The sequence below is a fragment of the Callospermophilus lateralis genome, chromosome 6, assembly GCF_048772815.1.
Source record: "Callospermophilus lateralis isolate mCalLat2 chromosome 6, mCalLat2.hap1, whole genome shotgun sequence".
NCBI classification, from domain to species: domain Eukaryota; kingdom Metazoa; phylum Chordata; class Mammalia; order Rodentia; family Sciuridae; genus Callospermophilus; species Callospermophilus lateralis.
In genome coordinates this window covers 129334144-129355001 of record NC_135310.1, presented here as the reverse complement: position 1 = coordinate 129355001, position 20858 = coordinate 129334144, and the positions used below count along the sequence as shown (strand labels likewise).

General features: G+C 35.6%; 1 pseudogene; it reads right to left on the bottom strand.

The window, feature by feature from the left end:
* Nucleotides 1-7747: 7747 nt before the first annotated feature.
* Nucleotides 7748-8711, bottom strand: LOC143400823 (olfactory receptor 14J1-like; annotated as a pseudogene).
* Between the last annotated feature and the right edge of the window lie 12147 nt (nucleotides 8712-20858).

Sequence of the window (20858 nt, the reverse complement as noted above, 5' to 3'; positions counted from 1 at the left end):
GGACAAATGTTTTCTCTCATATGTGTGTCTGTGTGCATGAGAGAGATTGGAATGAAAAAGAGACCTCACTGAAATAGAAGGGAGACCAATAGGGTAGAGGAAGGGAATTGAAAAGGAGGGAGGAGGGACAACAGGATAAGGTATTGGGAAATGAAATTGACCAAACTATACTCTGTTGTATCTCCTTGTATGACCATATCTCAAAACTCCAACTTTTATATATAATTATAATATACTGATTAAAAAATAAAGCTAGAGGTGGTCCAGTAAAATATGGGAGAGAAATTAGGTATAGGGTGAGAGGAGGGGAACAGGTAGTACTGGGAAATCAGTTTGATCAGATTTTGTCATGTGCATGTAGAAATATGTCACAATGAATTTCAGTATTCTGTATAATAATAATCTTCAAAGTTTTGTGCATGTTTTTAATTCTTAAAATAACTTGGCAAATATTTTATGTGTAATAAAACAGGAAACCAGAGAAACTAATTTAAAGAGCCAGTAAAGAATTAGGAAATTTGAACAAAAAACTAGCATGGATCTTATTATTATTGTTATTTTTTATAGTTTATTATTTTGGGAGAAGGGAGGATAAACAACTTGAAACCTAGGGATAGCCAATATTTAATTTAACTTTTATTCTTTCTAATTAATTCTCATGACTTATTTAATACTGAATACATTCATCTATTTGGACTGATTTTTATTTTTCACTTTAATATTAATAGGAAAATACACTTAAATTAAAATAATGTACATTGTTAATTTTGTCTTTTCTAAATATATTTTTCCCTGTAAATGAACTCACAAATCAGGGAATCTTGAGTACAGAAAAAGTAGCAATGAGTTTTGGCCTTTTCCATGGCAAAGAGTTGGGAAGAATTTTCTGTCCTCATGTGTTTAACTCAGTGGATCTAAGAAACTTAAATCAAAGAACAAATCCTGGGAAGATATAAAGTGTTTAGTTTCTAGTAGGGAATTATATGGGTGATGGGAACAGCAGTGAGTGACATTTTATGGAAAATAGTCCAAGTAGTATATCTGAGCTCCCTCTTGATTGGGGGAAGCTTTTAGTTATGCTTTAAATATATTTAAAAAAAAATAAATTTTCCTGCTTACTCACTGTTCCCCAACTTCAAGACAGAACAAGGGAGGTCAAGCTCTGGTAAGATTACTGGAATGACTTCAGGGAATACCTACACTTGTGTGTTGATGTTGGTATCAGCAGACTACATAGGGACTGTTGCTTCTGACTTCCATAAGACATTGCTCCCTAGACATCGGGTGAGGGAGCCTGATAAACTCCATTTTCCTTTTAGCCAATGTTTCTTGAATCCAGGGTTCCCAGGATCAGCATTTCCTGGTAAGAGGAATTAAATGGAATGTGATTAGGTTCAAGTTTTAGAAGCAGCAATTCTCTTCTCTGCATTGTGTAATACCCATCACTCCCTAAAATCAGTAAGAGACAGAAAAAAAGGGGGTACTTTTGGTCTCTCTTTTAAATATCTGAGTAGTCAAAATAACTAATCCTTCCAGAGTATTATGATTTTACTGAAGGCAATGATATATTTGATAAATGAAGCCATTAATAAAAAGAAAAATAAGTTGACTTGATTATAAAAGATGAGGCAGAATCAATGCACTAGAAAATGAAAATGACTTAAAATAAGTTTGATACGTATATACAGTGGGTTAGATAATGTGAAATAAGGTAAACATTGATAACTAATAACAATAGATGAAGGCAATCAAGAGAAAAATCTACTCATCAGGAATATATGTCCACTCTCAGAAAATATTTGAAAACAAATGAAGAAGTGGAAAATGTGAAGACCAACACTAAGAGATACGTTGTGAGAAGAAACAATGATAGTATATAATAATAGAAAAATCTACAAAGAAGGCAAAACAGTAGACAGTATTGAAAGAAACAATTGAGAATTCACATAATAAATGTAGTGCAAGATGTGTTACCTGAGAAGAAGACTATAACCTGAAATTTAGATTGAAGGATGTTTACTAGGGCATGACTGGTGTACTGTAGACGTGAGGATCAGAAAGCAGGACTGGGAGGGAATGAGCCACAGTCTGCTCAGTATCAGTCTCAGGGAGTTCTGGAGCTATATGGGTAATTTGGCATTGTCTTCAGTTACACTGCCTGGGGTTAGACCTTTATAGTGGCATTGGTTGGCACTGGGTGAAGGCACCTATGACATGGGTGTGGCCATAAGTGAGATAGTTTCTGGAGCTGAGGTAATCCCCAATGCAGACTGGAAGCTGAGGACTTTTTGTCAACAGCATTTCCAAATTCCATCATAAAAATACTCATGGATTCATGGACCCAGTGGTCTCAGCAAACAGAACCAGTCCAGATTCCCATTCCAAAAGAAAGAGCTTACTTTGTGTTACTTAGGTAGCACACTGGCTTTCAAATTAGCTTTCAGTAAACCTTTGTAACTTCCAATTTTATTAAACAAAATGTATTTTCATTAGTAATGGAGACACAATTTAATTTTCTCTTTTGTTATTATTTGTTCCTATAACCATCTGTCAGATGAGGAGGTGAGGAGAGCTCACATAGTAATTTTATTTTAACAGGGAAATTTTAACATAAAGAATTATAAAAAAAAATCATGATAAACTGGAATACTGACAGATTGGATAGCAGTTAATAAAGAACTCTAAGGAATATAGGAATAACCAAAATAAGAAACAACTACAAAACACAACGAATAGAGTACTCAAGGATACGCATTCCCTCCTGAAGCTGAGATAGAGCACTCAAGGTGTTGGGACCACTGCTGAGTCCAACTGTCTAATAAAGAATCCCAAGGAGGCAGATTTTGAGATGAAGATTAGGATACAGAATACTTATTAAGGAGTACCTTCTGGGTAAAATTTGTATAGGCAAGAGAAGGAAAGAGTAGGACTGGGCAGAGAAAAAATTTACGTTGTGATGCATTACTGATGACTGCTAAATGGATTTTTGAAGCAAGAACTGTCCAAATTTGGGCTGAGATGGCAGGCTGTTTTAGTTCTGTGAGCAGTCAGTGGATGAAGGTAGCTCCAAGAAGAAGTTGGCCTTGAGCCAGGAAACTCTGTAGTCAAGACAAATCCCTGAAGTGCCAATGTTTCTCATTATTGTAATCTGGCCATTGAATATTCATAACTTTGTGATTTCTTTCTTACATGTGTATTCAGGAGCTTTCACGATAGCATTTTGCACAATTGCTACGAATATGAAAGAACAAAAATGTCACTCAACCACCTATTGGATAAAGCTATTTCTTGTATTTGTTTAGTGGAATACTATTCAATAATGAAAATAAATAAATGATAGCTAATGCTTGGAAACTACATAAAATGTATAAACAATATTGAGCTAAAGATACATAATAGAATAGAAAGCACACAGTATGTTTTTGTTTATATAAATTTCAAAATCAAATAATAATTATATATTCAAGGGATATACATCAGTAGCTTAATATATTCAAGAAGAGCAAAGGATAGAAAAACTAAAAGTTCAGATTATTGATGATGTTTTAAGAAGCGATTAGGATGACTGGGATTAGAAATAGACATTCAGAGGATTCAGGGAAGGGGTAGGCTCTAATTCTTCTTCTTCTTTATCTTTTTGTTTTTTGAGGAAAAAAAATATTTTAGACTCAAGTCCATTTTATTAATCATATATTTCTATAACCTCTTAACACTCAAGCAGTTTTCACAGTTAAATTTCACATTGAAGATAAACACTATTTTTTTAAAGAGAGAGTGGGAGAGAGAGAGAGAGAATTTTTTTAAAGAGGGAGTGGAGAGAGAGAGAGAGTGAGAGAGAATTTTTTAATATTTATTTTTTAGTTTTTCGGCAGGCACAACATCTTTGTTTGTATATGGTGCTGAGGATCGAACCTGGTCCGCACGCATGCCAGGCGAGCGCGCCACCACTTGAGCCACATCCCCAGCCCAGATAAACACTATTTGGCTTAGGGAACAGGAAGCTGAGTCACTTGCATCCTTCATATCAGATACTATATTTTCAACAGTCTCTAGTAGGCTCTACTTCTTGACCGGAATACTGGTGATTTGCCTTGGTCCATAGTTTTATTATGAATAATTATATGTCCCTAAATTGAATAACCTAGAAAAAATGAAAAAATTCCTTGACGCATTCAACTTTTAACATTAAATTATGAAGAAACAGGCAAGGTAAATATAGCAATAAGCAGTTAGGGGATAGAATCAGTGATAAAAAGCCTCCCACCAAAGAAAGGCCCAGGACCTGATGGCTTCACTGCTGAGTTCTGTAAAATATTTAAAAATATAAATTCTTCTCTAACTTATCTAAAAAACTGAAAGGAACACCTTCAAATTCATTTTAGAAGGACGGGATTACCCTGACACAGAGCCAGATGCAGTAGGAGGAAGAGGAGAAGGAGAAGGAGGAGGAGAAGGAGAAGGAGGAGGAGAAGGAGAAGGAGGGCACAGGGAAGGGGAAGGGGAAGGAGAGCAGAGGGAGGGGGAAGAGGGGGAAATAAGAAGACAAAAACAACTGTGTAGGCCCATTTCCTAGATGAATATAGACACAAAAATCTTCAACAAAATAATAGCAAACTAAAGTTAACAGCACATTAAAGATCATTCAAGCCCCACGTGGTGGTGAATGCTGTTAATCCCAGAGACTTGGGAGACTGAGGCTGGAGGATCGAAAGTTCCAGGCCAGGCTCAGTGACTTAGAGAGGCCTCAAAATAAAAAAATAAAAATAAAAAAAAACAGGGAGAGCTCGTGATGCATCTGAGTGGTAAAGCACCCCTGAGTTCAATCTCCAGTATAAAAAAAAAAATCATTCACCAAGCTCTATTCAATATAGTTCTGGAAATCCTAACCAGAGAAATTAGGCAAAAGAAGGAAACAAGAGACATCCATATATGAAATGCAGTTAAATTGACTCTGTTTCATAAGTTGAATTGATTGTGTCCAATAAAGGTAACCTTTCTTTTTTTATGAGAATAAAATATTTTATTTAATGCTATAGCTACAGCTGCCTAACACAACAAATACTTGTTAATTGAATAAATTAACAAATGGATGAAGGAATGTGGAGTACTCAGTTCCCTCAAAACCAAATTATGTTATTTTTTCATCTTAGCCAATTAGGGGAAGGGTCTTTTAACATTATAATACAGCAAAACTGTTCATGTGATGTTGCCAAACAACAATGGAGCTCTGTGGCAGAATACCTAAGAAACTGAAAACAGAGAAGAAAATGTGGGGAAAAAATTTCTTCTTCCTTTCCTTAACTATAATATAAGAAAGGTAAGACTGAGCTAGTTGAAATGTAACATGTAGAAAGTGAATTTAAGACATTTTATTTGGGACTCCAGTTGTTCTCACCTTCTGCTTGGCCATAAATGGAAACCCCAAATCCTCAAGTTATAAGGTAATACAATTCAATCCTACATTTTTGGCCTCTTCTTTCTATCTCCATCAAATTATGAAATTCTCTAATTATAAGTCCTTATTTCCTTTCCCTGTTTTTAATTTAAAAAATGAGCTGATTACAGAACTTTGGGTATATCCCAAGCCTCTTGGAAAGGTAGATGATTAAACTTATAATCCCAGATCCATGTGCTGAGCTCTGGATTTTCTCCTGCTGATGCTGAGACTGGATTCCAGGCCCTATTGTGACTGCTCCCCAACTGAATAACTTGGCCACTTACTTGGGTAGAAAAGGATGCCACAAAATGCAAGCTTGATCAGACTGCTCTTGTGTAAGGTGAACTTTCAAGTTGGAGCATCTAGTGCTACAACCAGGTTCAATGCTTGCATTCTAGGTGTAAGGGAGCCTGAGGAAGTGGGCTTTTGTAATCTCACTTGGGAGGTAGCAGTAGCAATGCAGAAATCCTCATAGTTCAAAGACCCTTGGTAGTTGCATTGTATGCTTATCTTGAATAGAAAGTGAGTCAGTCAGGTTTTGTAAATCATACAAATTAGGAAATGTTTTATTTTCTTAAAGAGAATTAGCAGAAATTTTATTTAGAGAAAACAACAAAACTTTTGGTATTTATTGGAAACAACAAACAAGTTTCACAGAGCACAATATTTTCCAAGTTAATTTGTATATTTTGAATGACTATTGGTCTCAAGACAGACAATAATTACTGAAATGAATGAAGACATTAAAAATGTATCTATGAAAGTAATAGAAGACAACAAAAATGTAAAAAGTGGCTCTTCTACTCAAATCATGTAGTATAATCAATACAATATTATTTAATTTAATATATATATATATATATATATATATATATATATATATAATAAAGAGAATTGAAAAAATAGAATGGAAATTGAAACTTATATACTTATTTTATAATTCAGTGGGCTTATTAAAATAATAGGTCAGAGAAAGAAAATTTCAGAAAATTATGTTTCACTGGGGTGAAACTTAAAAAGAAACAAATATAATTCACATGTTATTGTTGTCTGTTTGAATGACCTGAGAACAGAGGAGGTAAAATATCTAATTATGCATCATTTATGATTATGTCTTGATTACCTGGACTGGTTAAGCTTTGTTACCACAACATTAAAAGCTCATATTCAGCTTACTTCATATAAGGTTTGCATTTTAAAAATGGCCTGAGAATTTGAAATAAAAAGGACTTGAGAAAAATGATTTTGCCATCATAAAACAGAATTGTAATACTTATAAAAATTTTCATAAAATAGGAAATGTGTAAAGCCAAAATGAATAATATGGAAAATAAGTATTGTGAATATGTCTAATTTCTTGAGATATCACACATTGGAAAATAATTACAAAAGGTAAAATATTGTTATTATTTTTAAAAGTCCCCACAATTTAAATGCTTTATCTGTATTTTTGTGATGAAGGCACCTGATATGACTTCAATCAGCTAATAGTTCTCTCTGAATATTTGTTACATGAATTAAGAAAATCAGGTAAGACATAGAGTAGAAGTGACTTGGTCATATATTGCTAATGGTAACATAAAATATCTAATATTTTTGGAAAGAAATATGGTCTCAAGAATACTGAACAATTTGTACACTTTGATTCCACAACACATACTTTGAAATTATGAAAACTTCAACTTTCAGCATTACTCATAAGAGTAAAAAATTGAAAATAACTAGTATATGTGAAAAAGATAAAAGATTACTTGTATTTTCAGATGAGTTTAATTGATTATGATGCATTAAAAGAAAATTAGCATAGTAAAACTATGTGGTTAAACATAGTAATGGCCTATAAATTTAAGCCAATATGCAAAATTGGTATATATAAAGATAAAAATTAAGATGAATATTTAAACTTAAATAGATTAAAATGAAAATAGTTGACTTATTTGGTGGGTGAAACTGGGTAAATATTATCACTTTTTATTCTTATTACCGTAATATCATTTATACAAAAGTGTTTAAAACATGCTATGATTGTTAGTGTGTCTGTGTAAGTATGAGTTTGTGTGTATAGGTACTGGGATGAAAAAAGAAGTAGTGGGCCTATATTACAAGGTTATATGTGTTTACAATTTTTCTTAACTTAAAAAAATGATTTTAATGAATAAAATGTTCAGTAAAGTAGGAAATAAGTTTCTTCAATGATGATGATTATATTACACAGTTTATCTACAGAAAGTAATGCTATTTCTTCATTAACTTCACAAATTGAGGGATCCAATTACCAAAAAGTTCCTTGCATATAATATTGAACAACCACTAACAACAGGACAAAAGTGTATTTTTCCCAGTGAATTCTCTGTCCAAAACTAAGTTTCTTAGAGCACCCTTCATGGCCTCATTCCTCAGACTATAGATAATAGGATTGAGTGTTGGGGGTATTACTGTGTAAAAGATAGATACCATAAGGTCAAATGCAGATGGAGAATCTGAAGTTGGTTTTAGATATGCACAGATGCCTGTAGAGAGAAAAAAATGAGACAACAAAGAGGTGGGGCAAGCAGGTGGAGAATACCTTAGACCGGCCTTCAGCAGAGGGTATTCTTAGAACTGTGGAGAATATGTGAACATAGGAGAGGGCAATGGAGATGAAGCAGGCTAATGCCACCACAGATATGAAAGCAGCTACTCCGATCACTCCTAGGTAATCATTGGAACAGGAGAGCTTCAGTAATTGGGGGACATCACAGAAAAATTGATGTATTATTTTCACCCTACAGAATGTGATAGAAAATGTGGCTGCTGTGTATAAGATTCCTGAGATGCCTCCACTCACCCACACAGCTATCACAGCCCACCTACAATTTCTGGGATCCATGATGACCTCGTAGTGCAGTGGGAAGCAAATGGCTGTATAACGGTCATAAGACATGACTGTAAGAATAGCTACCTCAGTCCAGGCCAAAGATGTGAAGAAGAAAACCTAGAGTATGCACTGGCCATATGAAACATAGTTATCATCCATCAGTGAATTGTCGATAGCCTGGGGGACTGTGACGGAAATGAAGGAGAGGTCCAGAAGGGAAAGTTGCTTCAAGAAGTAATACATTGGAAATTGGAGGTGCTGGTCCAGCGTTGTGATGGTGATAATGATGAAGTTTCCTGTCAAAGCCACTAGGTACAACACCAAGAAGAGCAAAGCATACAAGATCTGCAGTTTGCAATCATCAGAAAATCCCAAGAGGAGAAATCCATTCCTCATGGTTATGTTTGTCATAATCATTTTGAAAATGTAAATCTGGCAGCAACTGGAAAATAAAAGAATATGGGAAATGTATTAGAAAGACACTAAAATAATTATTCATCTGTGTTTATTTCAATCATTTAAGGACCTGTTATTTATCAGCTGTGTCTTACATGTTGGGAAACCATGATAATACATGTTTCTTAAGCACATAGAGCTTACAGTTTACCTTAGTAAATTAGTAGTTAGAGTACAAAACAGGTCCTATCAAGAAAAAGTCATTGTGTTTGCCCCAGAGATAAATGCTATTCCATTTTCACAGGTGAAACATTTTGCTTTGTTTTTAACCAAAAGAAACATAATAATGAGCTCTTAGGAGTTTTTGAATAGTGGATGAGTTATATTTGAGCACACTGGCTTATTTTAGTAGATGGAATGGCCCTTTTTAGAGGAAATTTTGGAAATTAAAACATGGGCTTGTTGTGGACCAGTGATACCTATTTTTGTTCTAACAAACAATATGGTCATTACAATGAGAAGCCAAGAGCCAAAATGGAAGTGTTACTGCTCGTCCAATTAATATTGTATTTAATGGACATGTTGAAATCAAGAGTAAAAATACTTTGTAAAGTAAATACTTAAATACCACTCACAGATTAAGTGTCTAATTTGATTACATGCGATATTTTCTGATTCTAACAAATTCTATTTATATCTTCATTTTATTGAGCTTATTGAAGCTATCAAATAGTTATTGATCACTTACTACAAGCAAAGACACTTGTAAAGAAAAAAGACTGAATGCCCTGAGGTGGTTTTTAAACATGGAAGGAAAAATACTCAAATACACAACTTCAGAAAGAGATTTGTGGAATAAAGCAATCTACATTTCAGAGAAGGGAAAAACCAAATTTGGGTTCATCACCGGGGCTTTTGATCTTTATGGGATGGAAATATCTAAGCATTCATTCTCCCCTTAACCAAAATGCACATTGGTATGTGAGGACTGATGAGACACTAGTAATGATTCTCTTATATTCCTGCACATTTTTCCTTTCATCTCTTAGTTCTATGCAACAACTGGAGAAATTGCTGTATTAGTTTTTTGGAGTTTTTTCTAAACCACATGAAATCTCAATGAGCACACACATGCAATTCATCTTAAATATATATGGGAGAATTCAAAGTCTTGTGATGAGCACTCCCTCCCCATTCCTTATCAGTCTATCTTTTATTAAACCATCTAATGCCAATCTCTCCTGCTGACCACCCAGACTTCTGCTGCCTCTGTTTCATGAAACTTCTCTTTCAAAAAGAATGCATCTAAGGAACCTATTTCTATGTTCTGCTGCTTTTAAACTATAATAAAAAATGGCTGTTAAATTAATGAAATATTTTAAACTTGATTTAGTTACCACAGTTGAAAGCCTCTTTTCTCTTACTCTGTGAACATGAATTCCAAATTTAATTTAATCTACCTATAGTGTCCTCCAACTTATTGATTTCTGTTAACATCTCATACCACATAATAGCAGAGAAAATTAAGAGTGAAGTTATACTTCTAACAGAATTTCTCTAGTCCAAGTTCTGTTTCATTGTTCCATTTTCCCCTGTACTGGTAAAATTATAAACAGCATGATTTAACCATACTTAATTTTGATTCATTTAATATTTTAATCTGCCAAATGTACATATGTAGTTATCAACAGACTGGGAAGCAAAAAAATAATAACACTTTTGAGCATTCATTTTAATAAGACAGACAACATACTAGAATACATCATAAAAAATATGTCATTTAATTCATGCAGGTATTTTTATCTTCTTGGAGTTAAGCATCTTAATCTTCATTTATACAGGAAAAAAATTAATGCCTAGAATGCTTAAGTAACAGAACTGAGGTCGAGTTCTGAACCCTTGCCCTTTGTAGTTCATACCACTTTCTTACATCTAAATATCTATAAAACTTAATCAAAGGCATGAAGGAATATTGGAGAAAAGGCCACAATTACACTGAGGCTTGTTATTCCTACAAACACCAGAGATTATTTGAAGAAATGTTTTACAGATGCTTTATTTATGTAAACAGATAAAATATTAATTTTCCCAATTTACTGGGTTTCCTCAAGTGACTCATTATTTTAACACATTTATGTGAATTAAATATATGGATTTTATTAATCTGCTTATTTTCTGGGAACAAAAATTTCTTCCCTTAAATAATGAATGCTCTTGCTTTTTTCCAAACTCAATTTGAAGAACATAAGGTTCTGTCAAAAATTTCATAAAATTTTCTTACCCAAGATTGGAAAACTGACCACAGGTATCTTTTGTATGCAGTAGCTCTTAAAATTGATCACCAACTTCTGACACTTCTCATCTCTAATCACACAGATTCTAAAATGTCATTTCCCTCGAGAATGTATGTGTGTGTGTGTGTGTGTGTGTGTGTGTGTGTGTGTGTTGTTTTTGTTTTTGAGAAGGCAGCGGGGAACATTTTTCAAAATGGAAACTTGAACTAAATAATAAATGTACTTCATTTTCTCTACCCCTCTAGCACCTGGGACTTGGAGTCATTATCATTTCCACACAAAGAAATGGTTTAGTAAGCGGTGGTAGATGTTTGTTGTCCCTGCCTCAGTGGTTCTCAAACTTTAGTAGACATGTGAATCACCTGGAGAGCTTGTTAAGACACAGGAACCTAAGAACTACACTCAGAAATTCTGATTCAGAAAGCCTCAAGTGATACCCAGGAATTTGAGTGCCTACCATGCTCCCAGGTGTTGCTGCAGATCTGAGTACCATGCATGGAGAACCACTTTACTAGGTAAATCATGCATTTCTAAGACAAACAGGAAACCTTGAACTTTTCTAAAAAAGTGAATATTTAATGTCAGTCCTCTTGGAAAACTAAAAATAAAAGTTTATGTTTGAAATTGTGACCTACCTACCAAATCTCAGGTTTTTTTTTTTTGTTTGTTTTTGTTTTTTTTTACTCTTTAAAAATTTTTTTATTAGTGCATTATAATTATACATAATATTAGAGTTCATTTTGACATAATTATACAAGCATGATTCTTAATACTAAGTACAAAGCTCTAGACATCTAGGGCAATTTTTTTTAGTTTCTTTTTTTTTATTGGTTGTTCACAACATTACAAAGCTCATGACATATCATCTTTCATACATTTCATTCAAGTGGGTTATGAACTCCCATTTTTACCCAAAATACAAGTTGCAGAATCACATCGGTTACACATCCACATTCTTACATAATGCCATATTAATGACTGTTGTATTCTGCTACCTTTCCTAACCCCTACTATCCCCCCTCCCCTTCCCTCTCATCTTCCCTCTCTACCCCATCTGCTGTTGCTTAATTCTCTCACTTGTTTTTCCCCCTTTCCCCTCACAAACTCTTATATGTAATTTTGTGTAACAATGAGGGTCTCTTCCATTTTCATACAGTTTCCCTTCTCTCTCCCCCCACTCGTCTCTGTTTAATGTTAATCTTTTCCTCATGCTCTTCTTCCCTGTTCTATTCCTAGTTGCTCTCTTTATATCAGAGAAGACATTTGGCATTTGTTTTTTAAGGATTGGCTAGTTTCACTTAGCATAATCTGTTCTGATGCCACTCATTTCCCTGCAAAATCCATGATTTTGTCGTTTTTTAGTGCTGCATAATACTCCATTGTGTATAAATGCCACATTTTTTTTATCCATTCATCTATTGAAGGGCATCTAGTTTGATTCCACAGTCTAGCTATTGTGAATTGTGCTGCTATGATCATTGATGTGACAGTATCCCTATAGTATGCTCTTTTAAGGTCCTCAGGGAATAGACTGAGAAGGGCGATAGCTGGGTCAAATGGTGGTTCCATTCCCAGCTTTCCCAGGAATCTCCATACTGCTTTCCATATTGGCCACACCAATTTGCAGTCCCACCAGCAATGTACAAGAGTACCCTTTTCCCCACATCCTCACCAGCACTTGTTGTTGTTTGACTTCATAATGGCTGCCAATCTTACTGGAGTGAGATGGTACCTTAGGGTGGTTTTGGTTTGCATTTCTCTGACTGCTAGAGATGGTGAGCATTTTTTCATGTACTTATTGATTGATTGTATGTCCTCCTCTGAGAAGTGTCTGTTCAGGTCCTTGGCCCATTTGTTGATAGGGTTATTTGTTATCTTATTGTTTAATTTTTTGAGTTCTTTGTATATTCTGGATATTAGGGCTCTATCTGAAGTGTGAGGACTAAAAATTTGTTCCCAGAATGTAGGCTCCCTATTTATCTCTCTTATTGTTTTTCTTGCTGAGAAAAAACTTTTTAGTTTAAGTAAGTCCCATTTGTTTATTCTTGTATTTAACTCCTGGGCTATGGGCGTCCTATTAAGCAATTTGGAGCCCGACCCCACAATATGTAGATAGGAACCAACTTTTTCTTCTATCAGGCGCAGAGTCTCTGATTTGATATCAAGCTCTTTGATCCATTTTGAATTAACTTTTGTGCATGGCGAGAGATAGGGGTTCAGCTTCATTTTGTTGCATATGGATTTCCCGTTTTCCCAGCACCATTTGTTGAAGATGCTATCCTTTCTCCATTGCATGCTTTTAGCGCCTTTATCAAATATAAGAAAGTTGTAATTTTGTGGATTGGTCTCTGTGTCCTCTATTCTGTACCATTGGTCCACCTGCCTGTTTTGGTACCAGTACCATGCTGTTTTTATTAGTATTGCTCTGTAGTACAGTTTGAAATCTGGTATCGCTATACCTCCCAATTCACACTTCCTGCTTAGAATTGCTTTTGCTATTCTGGGTCTTTTGTTTTTCCATATGAATTTCATGATAGCTTTATCTATTTCTACAATAAATGCCGTTGGGATTTTGATTGGCATTGCATTGAACCTGTAGAGAACTTTGGGTAATATCGCCATTTTTATGATGTTGGTTCTGCCTATCCATGAACAGGGTACATTTTTCCATCTTCTAAGATCTTCCTCTATCTCTCTCTTTAGGGTTCTGTAGTTTTCATTGTATAAATCTTTCACCTCTTTTGTTAGGTTGATTTCCAAGTTTTTTTTTTTTTTGAGGATATTGTAAATGGGGTGGTTTTCCTCATTTCCGTTTCAGAAGCTTTGTTGCTGATATACAGGAATGTCTTTGATTTATGTGTGTTGATTTTATGTCCTGCCACTTTGCTGAATACATTTATTAGTTCTAGTAGTTTCTTTGTAGACCCTTTTGGGCCTTCTAGGTATAGGATCATGTCGTCCACAAATAGTGATATTTTAAGTTCTTCTTTTCCTATTTTTATGCCTTTAATTTCTTTCATCTGTCTAATTGCTCTGGCTAGTATTTCAAGGACTAAATTAAATAGAAGTGGTGAGAGAGGGCTTCCCTGTCTTGTTCCAGATTTTAGAGGGAATGCCTTCAGTTTTTCTCCATTTAGAATGATGTTAGCCTGAGGCTTAGCATATATAGCTTTTACAATGTTGAAGTAAGTTCCTGTTATCCCTCTTTTTTCTAGTGTTTTGAACATAAAGGGATGCTGTACTTTGTCGAATGCTTTTTCTGCATCTAACAAGACGATCATATGGTTCTTATCTGTAAGTCTATTGATGTGGTGAATGACATTTATTGATTTCCGTATATTGAACCAACCTTGCATCCCAGGGATGAATCCTACTTGATCATGGTGCACAATTTTTTTTCTATGCTTTTGTATTCGATTCGCCAGGATTTTATTGAGAATTTTTGCATCTATGTTCATTAGAGATATTGGTCTGTAGTTTTCTTTCTTTGAAGTGTCTTTGTCTGGTTTCAGGATCAGGGTTATGTTGGCCTCATAGAATGAATTTGGAAGAGCTCCTTCTTTTTCTATTTCTTGAAATAGCTTGAAAAGTATTGGTATTAATTCTTCTTTGAAGGTTTTGTAAAACTCCAATGTATATCCATCTGGTCCAGGGCTTTTCTTGGCTGGTAGTCTTTTGATGGCTTCTTCTATTTCTTCCTTTGTTATTGGTCTGTTTAAATTGTGTGTGTCTTCCTGACTCAATCTGGGCAGATCATATGACTTAAGAAATTTATCGATATCTTCACTGTCTTCTATTTTATTAGAATATAGGGTTTCAAAATACTTTCTAATTATCTTCTGTATTTCTGTAGTGTCTGTTATGATATTGCCTTTTTCATCCCGTATGTTAGTAATTTGAGTTTTCTCTCTTCTTCTCTTCATTAGCATGGCTAAGGGTCTATCGATCTTATTTATTTTCTCAAAGAACCAACTTTTAGTTTTATCAATTTTTTCAATTTTTTTTTGTTTTTTTGTTTCAATTTCATTGATTTCTGCTCTGATTTTAATTTTTTCTTGTCTTCTGCTATATTTGTTGTTGTTTTGTTCTTCCTTTTCTAGGGTTTTGAGATGTAGTGTGAGTTCATTTATTTGTTTTTTTTGTTTGTTTGTTTGTTTTTGTTGGTTTTTTTTTTTTTCAGGTATGAACTCCAGGAAATGAATTTCCCTCTTAAAACTGCTTTCATTGTGTCCCATAGATTCCGGTATGTTGTGTCTGGATTGTCATTTATCTCTAAGAATTTTTTGATTTTTTCCTTTATGTCTTCTGTAACCCATTGATCATTCAGTAACATATTGTTTATTTTCCATGTGATGCAGGATTTTTCCTTCCTTCTTTTATCATTGATTTCCAGTTTCATTCCATTATGATCAGATATGGTGCATGGTATTATCTCCACACCTTTATATTTACTAAGAGTTGCCCTATGGCATAATATATGATCTATCTTTGAGTAGGATCCATGTGCTGCTGAGAAGAATGTGTATCCACTTGATGATGGTTGATATTTCTATATATGTCGGTTAAGTCTAGGTTATTGATTGTGTCATTGAGTGTTATAGTTTCTATATTCAGCTTTTGTCTGGAGAATCTGTCTAATGGCGAGAGCGGTGTGTTGAAGTCACCCATAATTATTGTGTTGTGGTCTATTTGACTCTTGAACTTGAGAAGAGTTTGTTTTATGAACGTTGCCGCACCATTGTTTGGTGCATACAAATTGATAATTGTTATGTCTTGTTGGTGGATGGTTCCTTTTAACAGGATATAGTGTTCTTCTTTATCCCTTTTGATTAACTTAGGTTTGAAGTTGATTTTATTTGATATGAGTATGGCCACTCCTGCTTGCTTCCAAGGGCCATATGAGTGGAATGATTTCTGCCAACCTTTCACCTTCAGCCTGTGTATGTCTTTTCCTATCATATGAGTCTCCTGAAGGCAGCATATTGTTGGATTTGTTTTTTTGATCCAGGTTATTAGCTTGTGTCTCTTGATTGGTGAGTTTAGTCCATTAACATTTAAGGTTGCAATTGAAATATGATTTGTACTTCCAGTCATGTTTATTTATTTATTTATTTTAGTTTGGCTAGTTTTTACTTTTTGGTTATTTCCCCCCCCCTTTACTGAGATACCTCCTACTGTTAGTTTTGGGCACTATTTTTCCATTCCTCTTCTTGTAGAATTTTGCCCAAAATTCTTTGCAGTGCTGGTTTTCTGGCTGCGAATTCTTTTAGCTTTTGTTTATCGTGAAAGATTTTAATTTCATTGTCAAATCTGAAGCTTAATTGTGCTGGATTCAGTATTCTTGGTTGGGATCCATTATTTTTCAGCTTTTGAAATACATTTTTCCAGTATCTTCTCGCTTTCAAAGTCTGTGATAAAAAATCGGCCGTTAACCTAATTGGTTTACCCCTGAATGTAATCTGCCTCCTTTCTCTTGCAGCTTTTAATATTCTCTCCTTGTTATGTATGTTGGCTATCTTCATAATTATATGTCTTGGAGTTGGTCTATTACGGTTTTGGGTGTTTGGGGTCCTGTAGGCTTCCAGGATTTGGCAATCCATTCCATCTTTCATCTCTGGGAAGTTTTCTAAGATTATTTGAGTTAATAAGTTGTCCATTCCTTTGGTTTGAACCTCTGTGCCTTCTTCTATCCCAATTACTCTCAAATTTGGTTTTTTGATGAGATCCCATATCTCTTGGATAGATTGCTCATTAGATTTAAGCATCTTTTCTGTGTTGACTATATTCTTTTCAAGTTGATAAACTTTGTCTTCATTATCTGATGTTCTGACTTCTACTTGATCTAATCTATTTGTAATATTCTCATTAGCGTTTTTAATCTGGTTTATGCTTTCTTGCATTTCTAAAATTACTGTTTTTTTTTTTTTTTTTCAACATCTCTATCTCCTGGTAAAGCTCATTCTTTGCAGTTTGAATTTGTTTGTTTAGTTCGTTTTCAAAATACACTTTCAATGCTTGGACTTGCTGTCTCATGTCTTTTCTAATATTCCGTTCTATCTGAGTTAGGTATGCCTTGATTTCTTTCCCTTTCCATGTTTCTGATGCGTCTAGGTCCTCCTGTAGATTTAAGTTGTCCTGCATTATCTGTAATCCTTTTTTCCCTTGTTTTTTCATGTTGTTCACTTTACTTTCCAGCTGTGTTTGACTGCTTTGTAACTGCTTTCTCCTATACATTTGTTTTGACATTGTATATCTCTGTTGTCTCTCCTTTGTGGTGGGAGATTATGCCTAGAGATGTTGGGCTTTATTGTACTTTAAAGCTGATTCATTCAATTTATAAAGGGCTTCTGGATTTTGTATGCATATAGTGATTTGTTGTTTGTTCTTAGGACTTTAGGTTAGGTGCTATGAAGTTATAAGGGTTAGTATGTCTTGGCTACTTTAGAAGATTGCTCTACTGAAAGGGGTACTAACCGTTGATTGAATCAGGGAGTTGGTAGTAGCTGGGTACTTGGGAGCACTATAGATGGCCTTGAAACATTCACCTATTTGCATTTAGACAGTTACTCGAAATGGAGGACGTAATGCTTGGGATGAAAGTTGGGGGGAAGGGGAGGGAAGGTGCTCTTGAAAAGAAAGAAGGAGAGGGAGATATATAGCATAGAGGAGAATGGAAAGAACAATAAAACTTGGAAGGGGAAAGAAAGATGGAAAAAGGGAGAGAAAAAATAAAATAAAATAAGAAATAAAATTATGTCTTAGAGATTCATTTTCTTCTCTTCCTGTAGGCAAAGCTGTGCCCTCCGGGCTGAGTTTTGCCCTCAATGTGTTGACAGCAATCCCTGTAAGGCAGCTTCTGGGAATCTCTCAATCCTATTGGTTCAGAGCCATTTCACTTCTACGGCCCCTCCTCCCCTTCCTCCTGCCAGCCAGCCCGGTCCTGCTCACTGGAGGCGGTTCTCCAAGGATCTGGTTACACTTTCAGCCTTATTTCCCAAATGACTGAGCACTCTCTCTGTCATTCATCCAAGCCCCAGTGCTGTGGAGCTGTGGTCTTGGAGTCAATAGTTTAATTTTTCCGGACCCCTTTGGTGGGCACACCCTCGGCAGCTGGCGGCTAAGACCTTTGGTGTCACTGCTGGTGGTAATGGGAGTTGGGGGTCGAGGATACCCTCTGCTTCCTTCAGCCCCTACAATCATGACCACTCTGCTGGTGGTAGAAGGAGTTGGGGGTCTGGGGTGTCCTCTGTTTCCCTCCGCCCCTACCGTCAGGCCCTCTCAGATGGCGGTTGGGGAAGTTGGGGTGGGGGAGTCTTCTCTGCTTCCCTCCACCCCTACAGTCACGCCCGCGTCACTGGCATTAGGGGGAGTTGGGGGTCTGGAGGCCCTTGGCCCTTACGGTCACGCCCACGGAGATTTTTGAAGTTTCCCGGTTGTTTGTATCTGATGTAGGTGGGAGTCACACCCCTGCTAAAGTAGATTCCACTGGGAAGGAATCTCGTTGGCCGAACTTTGGTGACTCCCCTCTCTGCTATGGCGGGCCCCTGGCTCCTTGCCGGAGTGTCCGAAGGGAGGGGTGGAACTGGCTTGTCTCTGGTCTGACTCAATCTCTGGTTTTAGTTCCCAGTTTGCTATTTCATAAAGGCTTGGTTAGATTCCCTTCACGTCACCTCCGGAGCTGGGTGGGTGGGGGCTGTTTGCCAGGTGGGCGGGGCCGTTAGCAGAGCCGGGAGGGCGGGGCCGTCTGCAGGGCCAGGAGGGGACCCTTCTCTCCACGCCGGGCTGCCAAGGACCGCTTGCAGAGCCGGGTAGGCACCTGCCGTGGGACTGGACCTCTGTGCCGCGTCACCAAGAACCGAGCGGATGGGGGCTGTTTGCCGGATGGGTGGGTGGGGGCATTTGCAGAGCCGGGTGGGTGGGGGCCATCTGTAGGGCGGGGACCCTTCTCGGTGCACCAGGCCTCCGGGGGCCGCTTGCAGAGCGGTGCAGGTGGTGGCCGCGTGGCCAAGATTCACTCTTTTGGGACAAACTGTCACCTCTAATAAACTTACTAATTCCCGGCAGGTCTCCTTTCAGTGGAATTTTGCTAGAAGATCCTCAGTAGTTAGAATCTAGGTGTATTAATGGGTCTTTCTGATCCCATTAATGTGGAGATACTGAAAGTGCTGCTTCCTCGCCGGCCGCCATGTTGGATTATCTCGAATCTCAAGTTTTGAACAACTATTATGGTCATTCATTATGATTAGTAACAATAGAAAAAAAAATAGTAAAAAAAAAATGTCTACAATGCCATCCTAAAACAAATGTAGCAACTACCTGAAATCCTCTCAGTGGCTCAATCTATTAAAATTTATTGTTTAAATCTTTACAGTACCTTTAAAAGTAATTGAAAATAAATGTAAACCCACAATATACTTTTAGTAATTTCTGAGATCTCTTACCATCTTTTATGGACATCATTAATATTTTTTAGTAATGACCATGTGACCAAAAATTTTCTCTAAAGCTTTGTGGATAAATACTTGTTATATTTTAAAGGCTGCATAGCATTCTGCTCAGATTACAAATCACAGCTTGCAGGTTTTTTGTGTTTTTCTTTTTTTTCATTTTTTAAAAAGTTTTATTGAGTGCCTGTTTTGAACCATACAGTTTTCTATTTTGTGTCATTTCTATGTTGTGACATAAATAACATTTTCCATGTTTTTTTGTGCAACCTTTATTCCATTTATGTAAACATATAAACAGCTCTGTTAATATTTTTTCTTTATTATAAATAAAGAAAGACTTGTGCTAGCATGATCAGTCTTATAAATATTATATTTTCTACAGTTGATCTTTCCTTAAAATTAAATTGAGATGAGGTTATTGTTGAAAATTTTTATAAGTTTCAAATATTGAGAATTTTTCTAAAAAATCATCATGAAATGTTATGTTGCTTGCATCATTATTTTCCCTGATCTCACCAACACAAGGTGTTTGTCATTTGTTATTTTTTGTGCTGGATAATATAAAACATATTGTGTAACAGTATTCATGTAGCAACTAAAGTCAGGTTGCTCAAGTTTGGATTCTGGTCTACCATTTACTTTTTATGAGGAAACTTTGAATAATTCATCTTTCTTCATCTTTGATTTCTTATCTGAAAAAATGAGCATATTGATTAGATAATTCATGAAGAACATTCAGCAGAGACTCATAATTAATTAGGGACTTAAGAATAAGTATTATGACCATTGATGTTTTATTTAAAATGTTACCACCCAAAATTTTTACAAAAAAAGTAATATAGGAAACACTTTCTAATTTTTTAAGGAGGCCAGTATGAACTTGAAAACAAAGTTAGACAAAAACAGTGTACACATACATATAAAAGAGAAAAATAACTTTGTACAAATGCATACAGAAAAATTTGATAAAATTCAACATCCATCCATAATAAAATGATTAAATCACTGAAAATGAAAAGGGAACCTTTGATCTGACAAAGGGAATCCTAACAGAAGCTATGGTATTCATCATACTTAATAAGGAAATATTTAATATTTTTCTTGTGATTATAGAAATAAGACAAGAATGACCACTGACAACATTTCTACTGGACAGTTCAATAGTATAAGAAAAGTCACAAAGAATTTATAAAATTTGGAAACAAATGACATGGTTTTGTGCATCAAAATGCAAAAAGAAATTATACATAAGCTATTAGAATTAATTAATAGTGTAGTATAGTCAATTAAATTATAAAATTATAAAAACCATATATTTTGGTATCATTAAAAAGCACCTAGTGTTAAGAATAAATCTAGGGGCTGGGGTTGTGGCTCAAGTGGTAGCGCACTCACCTGGCATGTGCAAGGCAGTGGATTCCATCTTC